Here is a 22,894-nt window from a genome sequence, read left to right as displayed (position 1 = left end):
GGTGGCAAGTACCTGAATTCCCTACCCACCACTATTTGTAAAAAAAATTGCAGATTTTTGCCTCATATTTGTTCTGTTCCTCATAAAATCTGTGGTTTCTGTATCTTCAGTTTTCCTAGCAAAAGTTTGTAGTGCAGTGGTGTACTGGTAGTATTGTTGCCTAACAGCTACAGGTTCTCTGGTTTGATTCATAGCTGGGGTGCCTTCTGTGTGGAGTCTGCATGTCCTCCCATCCCTTACAAAGATGTTTCTGGAGTGTTTCTCCTTGATCTACTGAAAATTGGCTTTATTTTGTTCCAAGTCAGACTAGTTTCCTGGTTAACAAATGTTTAAAAATAACAGGCATTTGAATTTCAGACTTCATATTCTTCAGAAAGCATATGGTAAAACAACCTTTTATTCTAGCAATTGTCTAAGTTTATAACATGGATATTTGAAATTTGCCCATATTTTTGGGACTGTATTCCCCCATTATTGGCCTCATCCAGGTATTTTGTGCTAAGGTTGAGAGCTATGATGAGAACTGAATTCACTGAATGTTTGGGGGCTGTATTACCCCCATTACTGACTTTGTCCACATGTTTTTTGCTAAGAGGTTGAGAGCTATGGTGAGAACTGAATTCACTGAATATGTTTGGCAGCTGTATTCCCACATTATTGGCTTTTTTCATGTGTTTTTTGCTAAGAGGTTGACAGCTATGGTGAGAACTGAATTCACTAAATGGTAGCCATTTAAGTTTGTCTTCCTCTATTTCAGCTGATTTGGCATAGTGGTATGTTCCTCTGACTGTTTTGCACAGGGCCCCCTGGGTTAAAGACGTGGCAGTGAAATGCATGGTGGTAATACAGCATTTTATTCTAGCAACTTTCCAACATTATACAAGCAATGTTTAAAATGTGTCCCTGGTGTTTGGCCTTTTGCCCCCCCCCCCAATATATTTTGGCTTTTTCCAGATTTCTTGTGCTGCAAAGTTCAGAGATACAGCTGAGTGTCGAGTAGATTTTATAAGGAGGTGAGAGCTGCAGGGGAACAAAAGTTTAGTGCTGCTTATACTAAGTCTGCTTGCAGTCTTAATAGCACAACAGGTAGTATACTTGCTTTTGATGCAGAATGCTGTGGGTTCTACTCCCACAGTAGGTAGATGCATTGCTGATACTGTACTGTGTTGTAAAGGGGGTGGATGCTGCAGTTCTTTTTGGCAAAGATACCTAGTAACTATGAACCTGTTATCAGTTTGCCATCCATTCCCTATTGTGGTATTACTAGCTTATCATTTTTTTAATACATGCAACATAGGCAATTTATTCTTCAAGGGCAACAGGCACTTTATTTGTAGATGAAACAATGGCATATAAAGTTGTTTGCTAGCAGCAACCTCTTTATTAGTTACAGATTTCTTTCATGTGGATTTTACTACTTCAGAGATTCTGCATATTTACTGATACTGGTGGACTATAGAAGGTTGAGTAGATTTTTTATGATGGAAATGTCCTTAATTGGGCAGTTTTGTCATTGGTGCATGCATTTTGTTTCATTGTTTACTGGAAAAATGTTCAAAACAATAAATTTAAAATGCCCTCTAACAACTGTACTGTATTGTACAAGGAATATAATGTAATACAGTCAGGAAGGTGTATCAAAGAGCATGTGTATGTTTCATGTTCAAGGGGCCTATGATTTTGAAAACAGCCCAAAGTTAATCTTTATCTGCCACTGGCAAAATGTATTTTATTTGAATCTGGGTTTCAATGCTGTTTCAATGCATGTGAGTTTCAATGGCAGAGAAGTTTTAATGCTAAGTCTATTTTCATTGTGAGACTGCATTGCTTTGTTTAACAGATATCTATTAGGGTTTGTGCTGTAAAATGCAAAATAAAACTTTCAAATGAAATCTAAATCATCACAGAAGTAAAGCAGTATGCACATTACAGTGTTTATGGTAAAGGGGGCAAAATAACCAAGGAATGGGACATTGGAATGGCTGCAGCCGGGAGGTTCCATTCGACCATGATTTTGTGAGGGGAGAAGGGTAGCGAACTCAGACAGCCCCGGTTGAACTATACCTCTCAGTTGTCCATATTTTTGCAGAATTAATAGATATTTGCTTCTTATTTTTGGTTTGTTCCTCATAAAATTTGTGGTTTTCTAGCAAATCATTTAGGAATTAAGTCACTAAATGACAGACATTGAGTTTCAGATGTCATAACCTTCAGAAAAATGCATGCTAATGCAAGACCTGTTATTCTATCAACTGTCTTAAGTTTATACAAGAGCAATTTTTAGTACTGTTTGTATGTTCCCCCAATATATTTGGCCTTGTCCAGATTTCCTGCATTAAGAGGTTGAGAGGTAAGTGTAAATCGCTTTGTAGAATTAGAAATATCCAAACCTCTCAATTGTCCCCGATTTTGGCTCAAAATGTTGCTCTCCCCTAATAATCCCTCCTCAACATGGCAATTTTGGAAGAAAATGTGGAGGGTTTACAATTATATATAACTGTAATGATCAGAGTTATAGATTACTTTTATTTCAGAAATGTGTTTAGATGCTCTTATTTTGTTAGCTGCTCAAGTTAACAGTGTTAATATTAAAAAGTTGTCCCTTTTTTGACAGGCTCCCAGCTGTATTGTGTGACAACTTTATATTTTTGCATCACATTTTTGGTCTGTTTTTCATAACATTGTGGTTTTCTGGCAAATTAGTGGCAAATCATTAAAGATTGAAGTTAGAAAATAATGGCAGACATTTGAGTTTCAGATTCCATACCCTTCAGAAAATTCGTACTAATGCAAGACCTACTACTGTTCTATTATCTAAGTTAATAAGAGCAATATTTAAAAATTGTCCTTATTTTTGGGCCTGTGTCCCACTTCTAGTTCTATGTATGGCTTTGTCCAGATTTCTTGCTCTGAATTTGAGAGGTATGAGTGTCAGAGTCATCACTGTCAGCCAGAGACATTTCAAATTGTGACATACTTGTTGCACCCCACTCCCCATTGTAGTGGCTTTGGATGTGTCCAAGGAAGGCAAGGAGCAGTTGTGCAGTGTAAGTGTGCAGAGTATTCCCCCATCCAAGGTAGACCGCAAGTACGACCGTGGCTTTTCATCTGTCCTTGATTTTGCAAAATGTTCTGGTTTTTTGTCATATTTTTATACTGTTGATTTATGCTTCTTATTATTCAGGAAATGCATGCTGTCACAGTGCCCTGTTGCTCTATTTAAGTAGCAATGATTTAATGACCATCAGGTAAGCTTGTCAGAGATTGTAAGATGCAAGTAAGATTTAATAAGCATACTGTTAAAGAATTACCAGCATTGAAAGCCTTTTCATTGTTGCCATGTAGAGAATATTTACCTAACTAGATAATGTATAAGCCTTGGGTATTGAAATGCATATGACAGTATTTGTAATAAAAGGACAGGATTACAGTATTTTCAGAAGCTCATTACATTTGTTGGAGACTTGCAGTCATCTTTTGTTGGAAACTTGCAGTCATCTTTGCAGGCTTTATCCGTAAACTAAACAGAATGCCAATCTGTCATGTGTGGTCCATAACTTGTGCAGGAATCCGTTAAGCAATTTATCTTGAGCTTGTTTGCTGTTCATTTTTTACTTTGATCATGTCTTCCCCATGAAACAAGTAGATAGTTGTGTCAGGCAGCAGGTCTTTTGGATAAGAAACATTTTTACAAGTGGGGTATCACAGAGATTGCTACTTTCAGCATGTTACTAGGTAATTTTATAAAGCTGAATATAAATTATAATTAGAACTGCAGTGCAAGGAGTAGTGGTTTGAGTTGAGTGCTGCTTGTTTTTTTTTATACTTGATTTTGACTGGCATTCCAGTAATGTATTTAAAAAGTAATTTATTTTTTCATGCCTCACAACCTGTTTCCATCTGGATATTAAGTAAGTTATCATGTAGCCAACGTATTGAAATATTTTTTTCTTCTACACTTCATTTTGTCTTGTTTGGACTCTTGTAATGACTGTTTGGCATGCAGGGCAGCGTACTAAATTAAAGTTCCAGTTGTTGTGGTTTTGAGCATAGCTCCACCCCTTTCTAGTTGGCCACACCCCTTCACATTGGCCCCACCCATTCAGCTCTCTCCTGCAGCCCTCCTTTAATTTGAGGTCACCAGCCACCACTGATAGTCACCCAGGTGACTGGAAGATGGCTGCAATACCCACCTGTGTGGGCAAATGCAGAAGCTACAGGCCTGAGACACAATGCAGACCATTGTCGTGTGGGCTGATGCCAAGGTATACACATCGCCTACCCTTGTATAGCCTGCTGGTACTGTTGGCCATCACACACCTGTGCAGACATGCACCCATGCATATCCGAACAGGACCCTGTGTGTTCGTGTGTGTGTTGTATGGTGTGTATGTCCACATCCACATGCACTACTCTCCCTAGGGCACAGTGAAGCATGCCGACTTATGTCTGACACCCCCTCATACTCACTGCCCATACGACCTCCATATCACCCATATAGTGCATGTGTTCCCTGCATATTGATGTGTTTTGGCAATCCCACTAGTGACGGATTGCACTCCTGGCCCTGGAAAGTGTGTTAATGTGTGTGCGTCCCTGAGTGAGTGTGCCTGTGCTGACGTTGGCACCTGTTCATGCAGACAGGCACATGTACGTCACCTACTGTATATCTACCATATCCTTGTTGCAGATGTCACTCACCATTACATATATGTTCTGAGTGCTCCCCCACCAGATAACCCATGTGGTGCATCCAATAACAGCATCGAACTGTGATAGCACTACATAGCTGTCAGCTGTTTGATACCCTGTGCTGGTAGGTGTGTGACACAAAAATGCATCGGTTTTACCCTCTCACCCCTCCCTGACATGTATTCACCTCTGTTTGCCTCCCCCACCCCCTCTCTGGCAGATGTGGAGGGCCACACCTGCATTGCTTAGGCAGCAGCATGTGTATTTAACGTGATGCTCATGATCAGCTGATGGCCTTTGCATGAATTGTAGCCCTTCCCTAGCCGATTGCATGTGGAACAGGTGTGGTAACATTCCCATAGCCAATTGCATGGAAACACACATCAATACCTGGGAGCATCCTGATGGTGTTGGCCCTTGTCTGCTACTGTGAGCAGGAGCTAGAACTGTTGTTTGGCAAACAGCATTTCAGATGGGTTGGGAATTTATCTCTAACAACATACACTGTAGGAAGAGGGCAACAAACAAGAGGGGGATGTGCCTGACCTGACTACAAACTGTAAGTGCTGCTATACTGCAAATGGAGAATTGTTGGATTAACAGTGTTTGTTTGGATATGCCTGTCATACATGTCGCAATACCTGCCATGTCAGTTCCATGTATATCAGGAATCCCCATCTGCAGGCTCATCTGCAGACTGGGCAGTGTTGTGCCTTTGGTGTCATGTGTTAGCCATGATGCATCTATCCTTGGAATGCAGAAGGTAGTGGGAGGATTGCAGTCTGTTGATGGTGAAGGCCATGACAGTTACTGAATACATATCCCTCATTGGACATATGTTGCAACAAACCCCGTTACAATGGTAGATTAATGAGGGTATCACAGCAACATGTTTATACTGGCCCTGTGTATGTTCTGTCAGCCACACCTCTGTCAACCTTTGTACGTATGTCATGCATGAAGTGGTGCATATGTGCTGTACACCATAAATAGTGTTTTCATATCTGATAACATGCCAGTGATATATCACAGTGCTAAGTATGTCATGTACAGTAGGGGTTACACTTAATGCCATACCCTGGACATTCTGTGGATTTTTGTACAGTACTGAGGTCTTTGTAGTGATGGTGAATGTCGGCAGTGTGTGTATTGTTAATATGTACTATGGCCTGTGTACAGACTGTGGTAGATGTCATTGTTCTAGCTCCCCTTCTATCTGTTGTTACATGCTGCCCCACTGTATGCTACCGTTTTACCTTACATGTGTGTAGGGCCATACACACACATGTCCCATACTACAGATAGCCATCGGACCAGACTGTGTAGCAGCCCAGTATATGTAGGGTCATTCTGTGAGTGGCACATATGAGGATGGTGTAGGACAGATAGTCCATATAAAGTATTATTATGCTAGGGTACCATATGTGGCTGTGGCTGTGTTCACATTGGTTGTGGTTATGAACTGTCACACAGGTGTATCCTACCCTGTACTGTGACATGGCTGCCGAGCCTGCTATATATGCAGGTACTGTACCATGATAACCTTAGGATGTCTGTCAGTAGCCAATGGCACACATGTTATGAGCAGATGTCACCTTCCACAAACACCGTGTCTGTGACAACAATCCCAATGACAGTAGCAAATGTCTGTTAATATACCAACTATAAATACCAGACATCCCCTTGCACTACTACATTGGGACTATAGGGGCTGGGGTAGGGCTACACTCCATGTCCAGGACATATGGTGGGACAATATGGACATGTACTTATCCAGATAGCTCTCTATATAAATATATATATATATAAGTACACGTGTAGTACTTCCAATTACCACTGTCATGGCAACCACCCACTATGAATAACTATATCATGTGGGCATATTCCCTGTACATTCCCTGTGTGATGGACATCCTTCCTGTGTGTGGGCATCAGTGTTACAGACAGCGGGTAGCACTACCTCTTACAGGAGAACCTGCACACTCAGGACAGCCACATATACATAGGAGGATCAGGACATATAGACAGACTGTGAGTAGAGTGGTGTAATGTTCTGCATAGTACTGGTGTTACAGGGTATGTGTGTGTGTGTACATACTAGTTTACCTTGGACTGCAATCTGTCTGCATAGCTCACTACCGTGGACCTATCCTCTAGCTGGACAGAGGTGTGCCTATCATGTGTTGTCTGTCCACCACACAGGTCCTGTGTTGGATATTACATTGGCAGTGTGGGTTGCATGCTAGCAGTACATGGCTCTATCCATTTGTGTCCCTGATGTCATATTCCCGCATAAAGGTATGTTGCAACACATTCTGTAACACCAGCATGTTCCAGGTTGTGTAACTGTAATATTGCGGGTATGGCACTGCTTTCCTGCATTTGTCCTCCACATATATGGCAGCCTTTGTACTGCTGTGATACGGGTAGTGGTTGTTAGGTAATGGCCTATCATTAACTACTGCTAGCATTCCTACTATCATCCCAGTCATAGCGTGGACACTCACAACATTTGTTGGTCAGGGACCATACATGTGACAGATACATTGACATTACCACAAGTAATGAATGTCCCCCTAGGCCTTGACTACAGGGTGCAATTGGATGCTGCTGAACTGCATCTGATATTGTTGACTGTTATGTATCGTGCAGGCAAATCATTTGTCAACTGTTGTATGAATTGAAGAGCTTAGCCTGGGCACCATAGTATGTTATATATCTGCACTGTCTGCATCTACAGTTTTGTGTGGGCCTTGCATCCATCACTGGTTATATGCATCAACATCCATGTGCTGTCAGTAATAGCATACATTATTGTATGGTACACAAATAAAGGTTGTCTGTGTATATATACGTCTGTGTCATGTCATGTCCTTTGAATTGTGAGTGGGTATATGTGCAATGTAAGTATCCCCTTTGTGGGGCTGGTTGCCACACCACACATGTCACAGGTACCGGTTACAGGGCTTATGGCTGGGGATATACATTGCACCCAGTACATCCACACTACTGCTACACATGTATGGCTACTAATACCCTTTGTCTGTGTATATGTGCATGTACCCATATATATATATATATATATATATATATATATATATATATATATATATATATATATACCTGCACATAATTATCAATGTATGTGTGTGTGTGCATATCTGCACCATTGTAATTTGTAGCCCTTCACCATAGTGCATTCCCTGCAGTACAATGGTGTATCTGCATGATATGTTACAGATATTGGCCTGACATGTACAGGTGACATGGATAACTGTTGGAGCATTGTAGCTATGTTGTGGTGGGTCCTGTTATCAAGTACTGCATGTGCTGGATATTGGACTGCACAGAATATCTGTTAGGGCTGGGGGGTTACATAGCAGTAATTACCAGGTGTCCCTCATTTGTGCCCCACCCCCATTAACTGTGGTCATGGTCTGTTATGTAGTACGGAGTGGGCCAGGAGTCCATTCCCATGTGGAAATCATATACACATCTCTATCTGTATATATGTATATATATATATATATATATATATATATATATATATATATATATATATGTATATCTGCATAAGTATATATGTTACACCCCCATATATAGAGGGATAGATAGAACTGGACAGTGATATAGCTCTAGCTATGTATATGTATCCATATATATATATATATATATATATATATATATATATATATATATATATATATATATATATATATACATATATATATATATATATATATATATATATACATACATATATACATATGTATATATGTATGTATGTATATATATATATATATATATATATATATATATATATATATATATATATATATATATATATATATATATGGATATAGACACTGAACATATTAATCTATCTATGTACGATTGCTGTTATATGGTTATTTGTGAGTCATACATACACATATATATATATATATATATATATATATATATACCTATAGCTGTTTATCTCTCTGCATTTACAGATGTATATCTGTCCGTATGTCCATGCATGTTCGGCCTATATGTGTGGCCTGTATTCATTCTCTTGGCAATTGACATGGATGACCTTAGGACTGAGGTCAGTCATTCATGCTGACATGTACGTGTTTCAGACGTATCATATCCAAAAATATATGTGTTCCTGCCACGTATAACCATGTAACTTGCAATGTTTGAAGTGTATTAGAGCAGGATATGACAGATATCCCTATATGTACCCACATTATAGGTTCATAGGTTCATAGGTTCATACTAGGCTATCTGCCCAAGGGCATTTATAAGCCTAGCCCATAGTTATTTGGCTTTCGCCACCCCTTTAGTTTGAATAAAACTATGCCTATTATTTTGCTGTGCCTCTGTCAAGCAGTGACACTGAAGTAATCCCTGGGGTATATCTGCGATCCCCCATCCATTGGTCAAGATTCCTCTTGAACAAGGCCAGCGAGGTGCTCTGCCTCACGTGTACCGGGATTTTGTTCCACAGCATAGATAGTCTCTGGGTGATGAATCTGTCCCTCCAGCACGTTCTATTAATAACTGTGTCAAGGTTTAAGTCTCCCGGCCTTGTGGTTCTGAGGGATCTAGATTTTTTGAGGTGCCATTTTTTATGGCGCACTATGTCCGGGATTCATGTATTAAGAGGTTGTGTGGTGTCTTATTACTACATTTTCTGTGTTGTTGACTGATGGTGCTGGATGATATGTATGTGACATGAGTGGTTATGTACATCTGTCATGGTTTAATGGTAAATCACATAGTGTATGATGTGCAGCGTCCCAGGTGTGGCCCTTCCACAGGCTTTATATTGTGTTTCAGGGCAGAACACCGGCTGTCGGATACAGAGTGAGTTAGGGACATTTTAGCGTTGTACGTGGTTGTGTGTGGGTTTGCGCAGAGCTAAGCAATGCTAACCTCAGGTTGAGTTTCCTTACACTCAGCTAGCATCTACTTAGCTCAATCTATGTAGGCAATGCTTACCCCTGTGCGACTATATGTACACACACTTACAACTGCTTATCCATGCGTACTACTGCTGTTATGCGCTTACACATGTTTACTAGTGCCTTAGTCATTATGACACTTCACATGTGCATTTAAGGCAGTACTCCTTTGCAAATATAAATGTTACTTAGTAGGTTATACAGCACAATGATGTTAACATACGGATACCACATGGAAAATAGGATGTGCTGCAGTGGGACTCGACCCAGGAATACGTGCGCATTAGGTGGATGCGCTGGCCACTACTCTATTACTGTTTTGCTTCATTTGCATATGTCTACCATAATGACATACCCATGCTCCCTTACCCTGGCCCCCGAGCTCCATGTACACAGCATCCATCCATTCCCCAGTTGCTAGCCCTGCCATACCACACCTTCACACATTTCCCTCTCTGCATGTCTCGATACACCTCCAGTATACTGTCCCCACCCAATTGTCTGCAGGCTCTTCATCCGGTTAGTTCATGTACGTACCAGCCTTCCCTTGATCCTCCTCCGATACTGGTGGTGACATCGATGTGACCCACAACTGTTGGTTCATCCCTCCAGGGAAGGACCCGTTGTTGTGTCAAGAGTAGACCTAGCTGGTCTACAGTGTTTCTCCCACTGGTAGCATCCTGCCAGGGTATTGTGTAGCAGCAATTTGCTCACACACCTGGTCAGCCTCATCTCCTGGTTCCACGGAACCAACGCCCCAGGTGTGACGTACTGTGCATGAAGCATGCTCACATGCCCCCACAGTGCGCACCGTATATCATTATTCCCTTAGGTATTATGCAGGACTACTGTTCTCACAGTATGATTTGACAGGCACTGATCTGTGCTGCACATAGACTGCTCATAATACTGTGGTTGAGCAATGGACACGCGTTCTGGTATTAATCTACACACTTATATACATTTCCTATACTGTTGGATGCCTGTGCTGGATGATGTGCTTGTGATCACAGCAGCTGAATGTGCATCCGCCATGGCTTAGTGGAACTCATGTCTACTATAGTGTGCAGGGTCGGGGGTTTGCAACCTGGCAGTGCAGATTATTTTGTTAATGGCCACAACAACAGCTGTTGGCTACAGAGTGACTAAGGCACTGTAGAACATCTGTAGGTGGGTATGCGCTTGTTTGCATGAAGCACAGCATTACTGACCTCTGATTGCGGTGTCTTGCACTCAGTTAGCCTCTACATTGCTTCACAAGTGTGGCACTCACATACTGGTGGCCAAACAGGCTTACACCCGCTTGCTCTCGCATACACATGCACAACGTCATGCATTTTGTTTACATCTGTCAACCAGGACACTCGGACTGTATGCTTGTCCATTGTCAGCGGTGGTCTGGGGTGTAGAGCTCCACATTGACTCCAGCTATGTATTCCAATTAATGGTGGGGTGTTCACATTCATAGAGGGTAACAGATATAACATAGCTACGTCCCCCATAAATCATGCTTAGTTTATGTTAAACTGTCGGTATTATCCATGCTTAGGTCAGGCTTACATGTCAGGTATGACTGGTGATAAAGGTCAGTTTAAGGTGAGGTTGGATTCCTGTTTCTCAGGTCTGGATAGGTTACATGCAGGTATTCGGGGTAGGTGTAGTTATTCCATACCTGTGTGGTACAGTAGAGGCAAATAGCTAAGGAGTAGGTAGGTAGGTAGTGGGGGTGACATTGTAACTGTATAGCAGCCCGTAGGTATAATTGGATGGGGAGCAATAGGGAAGGTATGTCGGATGTTGGGATTTGTATGCGAGGCAGGACAAGAGGTGTCGGTATCACTAGCTGATGTGATATAGAGTGTGAGGTGGGGGGTGTTTGCAAGGTGGTGAATCTGTGCTGCTCCAGGTGTGCTTGTGGTGTTCCCTCATGTGTTAGTTACATGTGTCCTGTGGGACGGCTATAATAATACATGTGGTTTGGGGTTCCAGATACTGGCAATATAGTGGGGGAAGACGGTGTCACCTACTTGTACCTGTAGACATTAATAGAAATGGAACAGGGGCTGATAGGTACGTGGTGTGCATGGAAAACAAAGGGGGGTGTTAGTAGGGGGATTATCTAGGGATGTGCAGGATGGCTACAGGGAAGGTCCACAGCTGGCCATGTTGTCTATGACAACATTTGTGCATATACAATAACAATGAAAACAAAATAGTGGAACAATAACAAAAACAAAATAGTGGAACAATAACAATGAAAACAAAACAGTGGAATAATAACAACGAAAACAAAATAGTGGAACAATAACAACGAAAACAAAATAGTGGAAATAACAATGAAAACAAAATAGTGGAAATAACAACGAAAACAAAATAGTGCTGTGTATATATATATATATATATATATATATATATATATATATATATATATATATATATATACATATATATAAAAAAACATGTGGATGTATGGGATGTATGGCCTTAATCGCACTTATCTATTGCTATGATGGCCTAGTGGTTTGTGATTATAGTGTACAGGGTCCTGGGTTTGAGCCTTGCAGAGGCAGTTTATTTTGTTGCTGGGCAGAACATGGGCCATTGGATCCAGAGTGATTAAGGCACTTTAAAGCGGTTGTAAGTGGGTTTGCATGGGTTTGCACAACGGTAAGCACTGCTAACCTCCAGTTACAGTTTCTTACACTCAGTCAGCTCCTACTTTGCTTAATCTGTGTAGGCAATGCTTACCACCATGCAAACACACTTGGACACGCTTACCACTGCTTATTTGTGCTTAGACCTGCTTACCTGTGCCTTATTCATTATGGCACTAACACTTCACATGTGCATTTCATGCAGTACTCCAGGTCACATTTAAATGTTATTATGTAGGCTATGCGGCAAAATGATGTAAAATTATGTTTATATACAGATTTCCCATGGAAAAAGATTTGTGCTGCAGTGGGACTTGAACCGGGAATGCTTGTTTATTAGGCAGAGGCTATAACTACCCCACTATTGCTGTGCTGCTTTATTTGCATATATATTCACAGCACCATGACAGCCCTCATTTCCTTCCTCGAAACAGTCAACCTAGCACGTGAGAGTGGCAAATACGTATCTTCTCTATTTCTTGACCTCTCAAAGGCATTTGACACTATTTCCCATTCCCTCCTCCTGTCCCAGCTCTCACACTTGCATCTATCTCCCTCAACCCTAGACTGATTCTCCAACTACCTTTCCATGAGCCAGCAGGCTGTACAATGGAAAGAGTCAACCTCCCCTTTCTTACCTACACCCACAGGAGTTCCCCAAGGATCAGTACTTGGCCCTCTGCTCTTCAACTTATTCATTAACAACTTTCACCTCTCCATCCCTGAAGCCTCAGTCATCCAATACGCAGATGACTCCACTATCATCTGCTCAGCCTCCTGCCCCTCCAAACTTCTACTTAATACCCAAACAGCTTTCTCCAAAATTGAATCATGGATGCAATCGCATCACTTGGCCCTAAATGCCAACAAAACAAAGCTAATGATATTTCCTCCCACTAAAACTTCCCAGTTCCACAAAGTCCAATTTTCCAGCAAAAGCCACAATAACACCCCTCTTGAAATCGTTCCTAGTACCAAACTACTTGGCATTACCATCGATGAAAACCTAAAATTCGACTCCCACATCCTCTCAGCAATCAAAAAAACCCACCAGAAAATCGGCCTCCTCTAAAGACACAACTACTACCTTACTCCATCTTCCCATCATACCCTTGCATCTACCTTCCTTCTTCCCTCTCTCTTGTATGGTACTCCCCTATTCTCCAACCTACAACTCGGACTCTGTGCTAAACTTGAGGCCTGTTACAACAGAATCTACAAATTTGCAACCAATTCTAAGAACTCTTCCCATCACTGTCACTCCCTACACACCCTAAACTGGCTAGAACTCCACAACCACCTAAACTACCTACATCTTACAACAGCCCACAAACTCATCTTTAAACCAGCAGAATGCCCCTCTCTTGCTAAATCTCTAACACCCTACACACCTACCCGTACCCTGAGATCCACAGGCCAAAACCCCCTGCATGTACACAAACCCATCCACCCAACTGGTAAACTACTACTATCCCACACTATATCCAAACTATGGAACAATTTCCCCACACCACTACGTAATATACCTAACCACAGCAATTTCAAATCCATGCTTCTCTCCCATCTCTCCTCCAAATGGGAATGTCCTTCACATGCTCCCACCTAAAACTCCCACACTACTAACTCCACACCTAAATCATCATTTCTTTGCCTACTTTAACTTATTTCAGAGATCTTGCTCAGAACACCTTTTCATAAATCTTTTGCATGCATGCCTCTGACCTACCTTACTCATATTCTCAAACTTTCATTGTTTGTTTTTCTTATCCATTGTACCCATAATATTGTTTTACTCTGTAATATTGTTAATTTGTCTCTATTCGTATGTATTTGTATGTCTGTTTGGGGCTTTTCCCCTCGGGTCTCCACTGAAAAAGGGTAATTCTTACCCAGCTGGACCAACCCAGTTAACAAATGCAAATAAATAAATAAATAAATAAATAAGTAAATAAATAAATAAATATTCCTTGTTATCCTCTTCAGCCTTTTCAGCTGCTTTAACCATACCTAAGCGATGGGCAAACCCGCGCACCTAGGATTAGCTGTACTTGGGGTTTTAAAAAAATTAATACAAGGGTTTCTTCATTTTATTTCAATGTACTTTTGCTGTTGAACACACGGGGACTGTTGGTGGAGATATGCGGACACCTATGAGCAGTTTTGCTCATTTATTTACACTTTCTTCTGTTCTACCTTGCAGGGGCATGTTTATTCTGAGAGCTCTGCTCTCAGACATGCCCCCTGCACTTGTCCATGCTCAGTGTAGGTTTTGGAGCTCTGGCAGTGTGCCTTCATTATTATGCATGGCATGCTGCCATCCTGCTCTTAAACTGCCGCTTACTGGCAGGACTAGTTTCGTCCTGCACTGCAGATTAGTAATTCCGGGGGATTATTTAAGAAACATAAGCAATTTCTTTTTTAAATAATGCCATTGTATAATAGCAATAAGCAGCTCATTGGTCTGGGTATCGGAGGACTTACCCATGGGTGGCTTTATTTAATGCCGATCATGGGTCAATCCTTAATATACCCACACCCACCTATCAGTTATTGTTTAAGTATGTGTTCAGTAAAGCACATGTCACTGCCATACTCTTGTGTTTATGAATCTATTTCCATGTATTGGAGTATTACAGCCCAGTAACTAGGGCTAGACATATTACACACCATGTCACAAAGCACATCGCCGAGAAACTGATTTGCGTGAATGATGGCAAAGCTTTAGTGCATGCATGATTCGAATTTAGGAATTCAACTTGGGCTTCTGAAGTAGCAGTGTCTACTAGTGCTCATTGCCAAACTGTGTGTAAATAAGGACATACAGCAACTGACCTGGTTGGTGTAACTGTAAAATACATCTGTTTGTTGTTTATGTTTTATGTGTGTCAGGCTTGTAAGATATGTTATGGGAAAATTGCTGGCAGCTAGTATGATGTGCATGTTATAGTCTATGTTTGAAATCTTGGGACCAAACTTTTATTACACAAATAACTGTTGGTCTTGCCTTCCCCACTTGTGTGACGTTAAGCATTAAGCAAATGCAGTTCTCTGATTAAGGAAAACAGTGAAAATTTTAATTTAGTGTTTTTTCATGCAACCAGAATCGGTGGTGATGCACAGATATCAGCACTCTGTACAGTACTAAGTGTGAAAGATATGCAATTGGCTTAGCTTTCTTGGTTGCACAGTGTGTAAGAGCACTAGTGGGTCAGGGTTCAAATCCAGTTGAATACACTAAAGTATTTGGCTTCCCCAAATTGTATCAGTAGTTCCTACCTCAGCACACTTGTACAACTATTAGCTGTTTTACAAGCCTCACTGTAAATTAATTACATCTACAGCTTGCTACAAATGACAGGGGGTGGTACATATTTTCAAATGACTAGTAGGACTCAGCAGATATACTAACTTTTTCTTTAGGGCTGGGTATTCCAAAAAATGTGTGCTGCACGCTTCTTCACAGTAAGAACAGTTTCCACAAAATATCAGATGAACATTTCATCCATCATCCTACTAAATATGCTACAGTATATTCTGATGAGACAGAGGAGGTGATGACAGACACAGGCCTGTAGCAGCTGTAGGAAGTACTATCCTGGCACATTCATGAACATGCTACTGCTGTGTTGGTCTGATGTGTCCTCCATCCTGCTCTATAGCATGAATTTCATGAGATAAGGATAGAGGATGTATAGAATGACAATAATTAATACATCCATATAAATCCACTTGAAGAAAATGTGGGATATCTAAAATAAAATGTTGCCATGTGGCAATAAAATGTTGACATATAGTTCAATTGTGGCCCACCTTACAGTTTACCAGTTAGGCAGATGTATAATACTTATGTAGGAGAAGGTATAGACAGGCAACAGATACATGGGAAAGAGACCTCTGAAACAGTCCTTAACAGCATCCTCTGCTGCTGGGTTATAAGCCTTGACAAGATGCAAATGTACATTTATTCACCTGATCATCTCTTGAATGTGACACAAGGGGAATCCTACAGCAGATTTTGAATCCTTGCACATTGCAGGAGCACTGATAACCTATTGAATCAAGGTAACATGTTGGTATTATCCATCAGCAGAGAAATGCACACTACAGGAACACTGATAACCTGTTGGATCAAGGTAACATGTCGGTATTATCCATTAGCAGAGAAATGCACACTTCAGGAGCACTGATAACCTATTGAATCAAGGTAACATGCTTGCATTATCCATCAGCAGAGACATGCACACTACAGGAGCACTGACAACCTATTGAATCAAGGTAACATGTTGGTATTATCCATCAGCAGAAACATGCACACTGCAGGTACACTGATAACCTATTGAATCAAGGTAACATGTTGGTATTATCCATCAGCAGAGACATGCACACTACAGGAGCACTGATAACCTACTGAATCAAGGTAACATGTTGGTATTATCCATCTGCAGAGACATGCACACTACAGGAGCACTGACAACCTATTGAATTGAGGTAACATGTTGCTATTATCCATCAGCAGAGACATGCACACTACAGGGGAACTGAAAACCTACTCAGTCAAGGTAACATGTTACGGTTATCCATCAGCAGAGACATGCACACTACAGGAGCACTAATAACCTATTGAATCAAGGTAACATGCTGGCATTATCCATCAGCAGAGACATGCACACTACAGGAGCACTGATAACCTCCTGAATCAAGGTAACATGTTGGTGTTATCCATCAGCAGAGACATGCACAATACAGGAGAACTGATAACCTACTGAAATGAGGTAACATGTTGGTATTATTCATCACCAGACATGCACACCACAGGGGCAGTGATAACCTACTGAATCAAGGTAACATGTTGGTATTATCATCAGCAGAGACATGCACACTACAGGAGTACTGGTAACCTATTGAATCAAAGTAACATGTTATTATTATCCATCAGCAGAGACATGCACACTACAGGAGCACTGATAACCTACTGAATCGAGGTAACATGTTAGTGTTATCCATCAGCAGAGACATGTACACTATGGGAGCACTGCTAACCTATTGAATCAAGGTAACATGTTGGTATTATCATCAGCAGAGACATGCACACTACAGGAGCACTGATAACCTATTGAATCAAGGTAACATGTTAGTGTTATCCATCAGCAGAGACATGCACACTATAGGAGCACTGCTAACCTATTGAATCAAGGTAACATGTTGGTATTATCATCAGCAGAGACATGCACACTACAGGAGCACTGATAACCTATTGAATCAAGGTAACATGTTGGTATTATCCATCAGCAGAGACATGCACACTACAGGGGTACTGAAAACCTACTGAATCAAGGTAACATGTTACGGTTATCCATCAGCAGAGACATGCACACTACAGGAGCACTAATAACCTATTGAATCAAGGTAACATGTTGGTATTATCCATCAGCAGAGACATGCACATACAGGAGCACTAATAACCTACTGAACTGAGGTAACATGTTAGTGTTATCCGTCAGCAGAGACATGAACACTGAAGGAGCACTGATAACCTCCTGAATCAAGGTAACATGTTGGTGTTATCCAAAAAACAAAGACATGCACACTGCAGGAGCACTGATCACCTATTGAATCAAGGTAACATGTTGGTATTATCCATCCGCAGAGACATGCACACTACAGAGGCATTGATAACCTACTGAATCAAGGTAACATGATGGTATTATCATCAGCAGAGACATGCACACTAGAGGAGCACTGATAACCTACTGAATTAAGGAAACATGTTGGTATTATTGCACACTACAGGGACACTGATAACCTACTGAATCAAGGTAACATGTTGGTATTATTATCAGCAGAGACATGCACACTACAGGTGCACTGATAACTTACTGAATCGAGGTAACCTGTTGGTATTATCCATAGCAGAGACATGCACACTACAGGAGTACTGATAACCTACTGAATCACGGTAACATGTTGGTATTATTCATAGCAGAGCGATGACAGTATGCAGAAACCTTGAGATGACCTGTACATCCATCAGCCTAATAGATAAACACCCATAAAGGGGGGTGGGAGTGAAGGGATGAATGCAAGGCAACATGGACATATACATAATATTGTTTAGTGTAATGGAATATTTTCTAATGTGTTTTTGGTGTCTTGTCATTATTAAAATGCCATGCTCTGTAGCATGGAGTAACTGATGTAGGGGTTAAGAATGGTTAGCAGTGGGTCCACAGGCTTATGACAAGCAGAACAATGTTGGATAAATAATCTTTAGTTGGGGGTAATGGCTGTCACTTCTAATGCTCTTGCTCTTTTTTGGCCAGTATTCAATATATCTTCATTAGAAATCATAACTGTGGCAAATGTTAAGAAGTGGGTGACTAAAGATATCACAGACATATAACATCATACTAAGAAATGATATGAGATGCATCTAGAATGGAGCCCTTGATGCTATGGGCAAACATCAATCTTCAGTCAAGTAATGCATGTCAACACTCTACATAGGAAGTGGTACTTGTAAGAACTATCAGCATAACTCTTTCAGAGTAGTGCCTTTACTCCTCTATAACTCTGTGATCCTGTAGGGCATGGAATTTAAGCAGTATTGGGCAGAGATAACTGGACTAGTGTGGCCAATGACAAAACTCACCAAGTTTTGCCATAGGACATGACCAGCCATTCACTGCTACTCAGCACTAATGTGCTGCCAAACTCTGCAAAAAGGTTGGGGGACACCACGGGGACACCACGACTGAGGATAAGTAGAGGGCATTGGAGATGCACCCACTTCAAGCCTGAGAACAGTGAGAATCTAATCTAACTTTTTTTCTATAAACTCACCATAAGTACCACCTTTCTATCTCTTCAGCCTTTTTTACAATTACTCTGCTTTGCATATTACATTTAGAGTGCTTAGATATATAAATATATATATATATATATATATATATATATATATATATATATATATATGCTTTACATGGTCGACGTTTCACAAAGTCAACTTTCATATGGCCAAGACCATATGATTGACTTTCGGAAAGCCGACCATGTAAAATAAACACAACAAAACACAACAAAGACTTACCTTAAAACACCCCCTGTAGGGGCTCCATGCCCCACATCCCCCGTAACTTAAATAAACCAACTCAGATATCGCACTACAGTGTGGAAGAGGGGAATTTGTCCATTCCGCACTGTACAGAGATAGCGGTTCCCCATGGTCGGCTTTTCAAAAGTCGATCATATGGTCTCAGCCATATGAAAGTCGACTTTGTGAAAAGTCAACAATGTGAAGGGGACCCATATATATATATATATATATATATATATATATATATATATATATATATATATATATATATATATATATATATATATATATATATATATATATATATATATATGTGTATATATATATATATATATATATATATATATATGTGTATATATATATATATATATATATATATATATATATATATACAGTGCTTTGCATATTTCAAATATTTAACATCATCACATTTATCTGAATTTTTGTTTAGAATTCTATTACTCATGAAACAATTGTTGATACTCTTATTTAAAAAAAATGCTATTAGGATTTGAATTCTGGAAGGTCAGTGCACTTACCCCTTGTGCTCCAGAAAAAGCTAAGTGTACTGCCCAGAGTGCTAATGATTGCACGTCTGCATTAAGCATGGTTGAACTACAGAAGGCTGCCCAAATAACATCTTTGACGTTTTTCCTTAAGCAATTAAGCTTGTTTGCATGCCACTCAACAATGAGCAAGTGTACAAGGGAACAAAAAGTAAAAAAAAACATATAAAGTTATGACAATGATTCCTTCATCTGGAGTAATACATTCCACACTATTGTAATGTCATGTTACTAACACTGCCAGACACTTCTTTTCTTTATTTTCTGAACATCTTCCCCTCCTGTCAGCTTAGCTACAGAAATGCAATGTCATGGCCATTTATTTGCATCTTTGTTTCAATGTGTAATACAGCTGATCAGCATTTCAGATGCATTTTTAGCAGAGGATGTCAGTGTTCTCTTACTACAAGGATGTCAGTGTGTTGTTAAAATTATTCTCATAGTTCTCAAGGTGCTTACACCTTTTTATTGTAAGTCTACTCTGCATGATATAAACACTACAGACAGAACAGTCTCTTCAGTGTTTGTTGTAGGCAGAGCCATCAGGAGCAGTCGCAAGTCATTAGCAGCTAACAGTTGTCATTGCTACTCCCTGCATTCCTAGGGTGTGTGCAGACAATTGTGGAATGGCCTACACCATGTTTACATCATCCCCTACACCAAGTGATTTTTTTTTTTGGTATTCAGGAATGCTAATGATTTCATACCTCATTTTCATCTTCTCAATGCTCAGAGGGCTGAATCTACAGTATAGATAGACAATGGTGAGGTTATGGAAGTGGAGGGAAGGGAGTCTGGATACAGACTGAGCATTATTAATAGTTACTTGGTAGATATTTTTCTACAAATCACTGTGTTATTTCATAAATTGTGTTTATCCTCTACACACACTGCTTACATGTTCATATTTGGAATATACTTCAATATGCAATGTAAAAAAAATTGTGATGTACAGAATTTTAAAATTTCAATGCTGCTATATTGCAGATATGCCAGGTTTTACTGCACCCTCCAACCTTGTGAGAATGAAGATGACTGTGCTGTGGGCTTTGTTAATTTCTGTATGATTTAGGGTTGCATATATGTGTGATACACAGACTTGATAGGTACGAGACTGACAGTATGCAGGTAGTTTACATTTTTACACATTTGTTCATATGCTATATGTCCCACACTTATCTTAACATTACTGAAGTTAGGATTTGTGTGCTTTGTGTGCTTTGGGGCAATCTCTGTCTGATGCTATCCATACACTGACATTTCATGGGTAAGTAACATTTGTGGACAGTGGCATCATTTTTAATATTTGCATCTGCTTAGGTTATGTGTATTCCTTCACTGGTGAGTGTGTGTTATCATTTGCATCTTAGTTGCTGGGTATGTGCATTGATTCTTGAGTCTTAGATGGTGAGTGTGTGTGCTATCATTTGCCTCTTAGCCAGGGCAAAGGCATATTCTAGACTGCTATGACTGCCAGCTACCTCAGTAGCTGGCAGTTCCCCCTCAGATTCCTCATCTGTATGTATGGGAGGTGATGTGCTGTCCCTGCCTGTATTCCTGGTCCTTGATGTTCCTGTTGCAACTGCTTCCTCAAGGTGATATTGTGCAACATGGCACAGACTGTGAGAATTTCTGCACTGGTGTCTGGGTCATACTACAAGGCATCCCTCAATGTGTCTAGACAACAGAAATGTGACTTCAACATGCCAAACACATGCTCCATGATGTTTCCAGTTTGAGCATGGGCATTGTTGTATCCTTCTTCTGTGGGTGTTTGTGCATTTCAGATGGATGTCATGAGCCACTGTTCCAGTGCATAACCTGCTTCATCCAGTAGAAGGCCTTGTGGAACATCACCCCTAACAAACCTTGTATACAGCTGCAAAGTATGTCATATGTGTGAGTCATGATAACTGCCTGCTTTGCCTGCACAGACATTGAGGATGATCCCTCGGGCATTACAGAAACCTGACAGCTGACTGAGTGGAACTCCTTCTTGTGGATGTATGTCCTTCCTTGTTCACCAGGTAGAGCTTTTATTTCTATGTGAGTACATTCTGTGGTCCTCAAATATATTCCCTTGCATGTTGTAATATAGTGTTTAGATATTTGTGAAATATTATTGATGCTAAGGCCTGTTACTCTCTTAGTATATACTCTGTGGATCTCTGGAATATAGCAGTAGCTAATATTCTTAATGCTACTCATATCTTAGGTTCCACTGATACAAGTTCTCCTCAATTTCCCTTGGGTCTGAGATGGGGTTGGCAGAGGTTGAAGAGTTCCTCTAGTCTTTCCCCAGCAACCTTGTATCGCTGTACTCTTTCAATATTATGCAGTCCATGATATGTTACTCAGGGTCTGAACACCCTTCTTCCCTTCTTCTCCTTGGATGAGGTCTATCAGCAGCAGCACAGAATTGAGAAAACCATCATGAAAAGAAGTCCAATAGTAGAAACCACAATAATGGCTAGAGAAAATCAGTCCAAAAGCTTTAGTTCTCTCTAGCGCCTCCGTCAAATCGCCTTCACTGGAGTACAAAAAAAAGTCCTACTAACATGTTAAATAGTCTTAACAATGAAAAATTCAACATTAATTAATCAATTACATGCTTCCAGTTACATTCCCTATTTAACCCCTTAGGAGCCAGAGTATTGTATTTTAAAATATACACTGTTTCATTATGTAACAACTTATCTTTTAAATTAGTTCCCTCCCCCATATTTAAAACTATTTGTTCTAAAACACAGCCTTTAAACACAGAAGCATCACTATTGTACAAATCTCTAAAATGGAAAGCCAGAGGGCTTTCAAGGTGTACATTTTTAATGTCTCTAACATTTTCCTGAAATCTAACTTTGAAAGCCTGCTGGCTTTCTTCAATATAGAAGAACTTACAGGGACACTGTAAAGCATATCTTATTCCTTGAGTATCAC

This window comes from Protopterus annectens, chromosome 15.part0 (assembly GCF_019279795.1).
Source record: "Protopterus annectens isolate FY-2018-M chromosome 15.part0, PAN1.0, whole genome shotgun sequence".
NCBI lineage: Eukaryota > Metazoa > Chordata > Ceratodontiformes > Protopteridae > Protopterus > Protopterus annectens.
This window is presented reverse-complemented; position numbering follows the sequence as displayed.